Source organism: Bidens hawaiensis, unplaced genomic scaffold (genome assembly GCF_021521415.1).
Source record: "Bidens hawaiensis isolate Kalapana, Puna unplaced genomic scaffold, B.hawaiensis_p1.1 tig00005084_1, whole genome shotgun sequence".
Lineage (NCBI taxonomy): Eukaryota > Viridiplantae > Streptophyta > Magnoliopsida > Asterales > Asteraceae > Bidens > Bidens hawaiensis.
The window spans coordinates 891,632-895,284 of NW_027491325.1; positions in this window are offsets into that span (position 1 = coordinate 891,632).

The following is a 3,653-nucleotide window of genomic DNA, read 5'->3' on the forward strand; positions in this document are numbered from 1 at the left end:
TATGATTTTAAATTTGTGGACAATGGTATTTATGTTTTCATGAATAATGTCTTTTATTTTAAAGCAATGCCGTCTAATGGCATTTATGAATTAGTTCATGATAACACATCCTTTGATAACATGTTGTACAAAAATAAAGCACCAAGAGACTCAAAATGGATTTGAGTAAGACTTATCTTTGGCATTGTCGCCTTGGTCACATAAACAAAGACCGCATACATACACTTCAAAAGAACGGTCTTTTGGAATCAATTGAAGATGATTCATTTGATAAGTGTGAGTCTTGTTTAATTGGGAAGATGACCGAGGACCCCTTTAGTGGGACAAACGAAGGGGCAAAAGACTTATTGGGTATCATACATTCGGATGTATGTGGTCCCTTTAAGGCAATGACAAGGGATGGTGAAAGATACTTCATTACTTTTATCGACGATTATAGTCGTTATGGGTATGTGTACTTGTTAAGACACAAAGATGAAGCCTTTGAAATGTTCAAAGTCTTCCAAAATGAAGTACAAAATCAACTCGATAAAACCATCGAAGTACTTCGTTCGGATAGAGGAGGTGAATACCTAAGTGATGCTTTCCGAGATCATCTTAGAAGTTGTGGAATCATCTCACAACTTACTCCACCCGGAACATCACAACATTATGGTGTTTCCGAGAGGAGAAATCCAACTATATTGGATATGGTTCGATCTATGATAGCTAGAAGCACATTGCCACTATCGTTTTGGGGTTTCGCTTTGCTCTCCACGGCCCGTATTTTAAATATGGCCCCAACCAAGAAAGTGGACAAAACACCTTATAAAATATGGAATGGAAGGGTTCCATCATTGTCATATTTAAAGGTATGGGGTTGTGAGGCTTATGTCAAGAACAACACCCAAAACAAACTTGAAAATCGATCCACTAAGTGTATCTTTGTAGGATATCCCAAGGACTCTATGGGATATTATTTCTACAACCCAACCAAGCAAAAGGTGTTTGTTGCTCGAAAGGCCGAGTTCATGGAAACTAAGTTCCTTATGGAAGGTACTAGTAGAACGGTGGAACTCGAGGAGGATCGAGAACCACAAGACGATACACGTTTGGTTGAAACTAGCAATCAACAAGAGGTTGTTGATAATGATCAAGTGGTTGATCAAGACACGCAAAACGTTCGCAAATCCGTTAGGATTAGTCATCCACCCGAAAGATATGGATTTTTCATGGATGGATGCTATGTGGTAGATTCAGATGAACCCACCACATACCGTGATGCAATGTCACAATCCGATTGTGACAAATGGATTGAAGCCATGAACGTAGAGATGCAATCCATGCATGACAACCAAGTATGGGATTTGGTTGTACCACGTCTTAATTCCAAACCGGTTGGAAGTAAATGGGTTTTCAAGAAGAAAACCGATATGCATGGAAACTTGGATACTTATAAAGCTAGATTTGTAGCAAAAGGTTTCACTCAAACTCAAGGGGTTGACTGATGAAACTTTTTCTTCCGTAGCAATGCTAAAGTCTATTAGGATATTATTTGCCATAGCCGCATATTATGACTATGAGATATGGTAAATGGATGTCAAAACCGATTTCCTAAATGGGCATCTTGAGGAAGATGTCTATATGGTACAACTCGAAGGTTTTGTCGATCCACAACATCCTAACAAAGTATGCAAGTTAAAGAAATCAATCTACGGATTGAAACAAGCATCTAGAAGTTGGAATCACCGATTTGATGAAGAAGTTAAGAAATTTGAGTTCATCAAGAATAGTGATGAAGCTTGTGTGTATAAGAAAGCTAGTGGGAGCATCATTATGTAAGACCCCGAATCTCGGAAATCCTACAGTTGGTAATCACATCCACAATTTCACAAAAATTTAAAAAAACAAACTATTCGTTTTTATTTAGAACAAGTTCAGAGTAAATAACAGCGGAAAAAGTGTAATTATTTAAAGAAAATCCAAAACATGGGTACAAATGTCCAAAAGTTAAATATAAATATAATATCCGTTTTATTGGAAATCCTCGACTAGAAATGCCTTCAACCTTCCGAATAGTCCCCAGCACGTCCAAGCGATAACCTCCAATCCTTAACCTGAAAATCAATCTAACATACACACAAAGTCAGCTTGAGGTGAGTGAATTCAAGTTTTAATAATAGACATTTAAATAAATCATTCCAAGGGTTTAAATGTAAAACGGGATTATAAAACATTCCAAGAGTTTAAATATAAAAACGGAATTATAAAACATTCCAAGAGTTTAAAATATAATACGGGATACGAACAGTTAGGCCATCATCAACACTAAGTATTCGTACTTAGACATCTATATACATCCATATATTTATATCCCTATAAATACCGTCCAAATAATAACATCAGGGTCGAGCACACGTACAACCCAAACACGTAACATCCAATGATGATCGTGCCACACGAGCCTCCCCCCTCACGGGCTTTTCAGGGCCCACCACAGGATTTAAGAACCTGAGTCGTATAGTTTGGCCTGGCCAAGATCACCATCCATCCGTATGCAAACACAAAGTAGGCATACACAACATCAGTAGTCGAAACGACTACAACATCGCCAAATATAGGCCAAACAATAATTTATATATATATATATATATATATATATATATATATATATATATATATATATATATATACATACTATAACATTCCAAGGCAAACTATATACTAGCAAGCCTATATAAAATAGTTTAAACGTTTCATCAGGAAAAATCGTTTAATACTAGGAATTAATACTAGGCCTAATAGCAACCTCGAGCCTAGACCACAAGTAATTTTAAAACCCGTGTAATATATTTGACCCGCCAAAATGATGATCACGCCACACGGGCCTCTCCACCACGGGATTTGAAAACCCGAGTAATATATTTGACCCGGCCGTGATTACCATGCACACACACATCAATAAGCCTACTCACATCATTCTTAGCCACGAGGAACTAAATATCATCACACAACCGTAGGCTATAAGGTAACACATACACATACATACATACTTACCTCAATACATATATATATATATATATCATCCCAAGACATTCCAAATTACAAGTAAGCCTATGGGCCATAAGGTAATATATATTAATTAGTCCAATACATGAACTAAGTAAATAGGTCTACTCGTATTCAATTACTACCAAACCTATTAACATCATCGAGTCTAGACCATATTCAGGTATATAACCTTAAGGAATATAAGACCATAAACGAGTCTACAATATCCTAAGGCATAAAATATAGTTCACAAATAGTTTCATAAATGCACAAATATGAATAAGGCTATATAATACCATCCAAATAGTTGTAACGAGTAAAATCGTGTAAAATTGTATTACGGTGTGCATGCTAGCCTAAAACTTGAAAAGAGTAAAAAGGGCATCATGAACTCACCTGAAAGCGATCGAACACCTGCAACGAGCTAGAAAATCCCTAAGTGCACACTCACAAGTAAGGGCCTGTAAATAGTACACAACGCGTTACTAAACTAGACCGTAAGAACACTCTTTCCTAATGGGCCGTTCAAGCCCAACACTTTGGCCCAAGGCCCAACAACTTGGCCCAAGGCCCAACACTGGCCCAAGGCCCAACCCATACCCAATTACTTTACCTCAACCCCT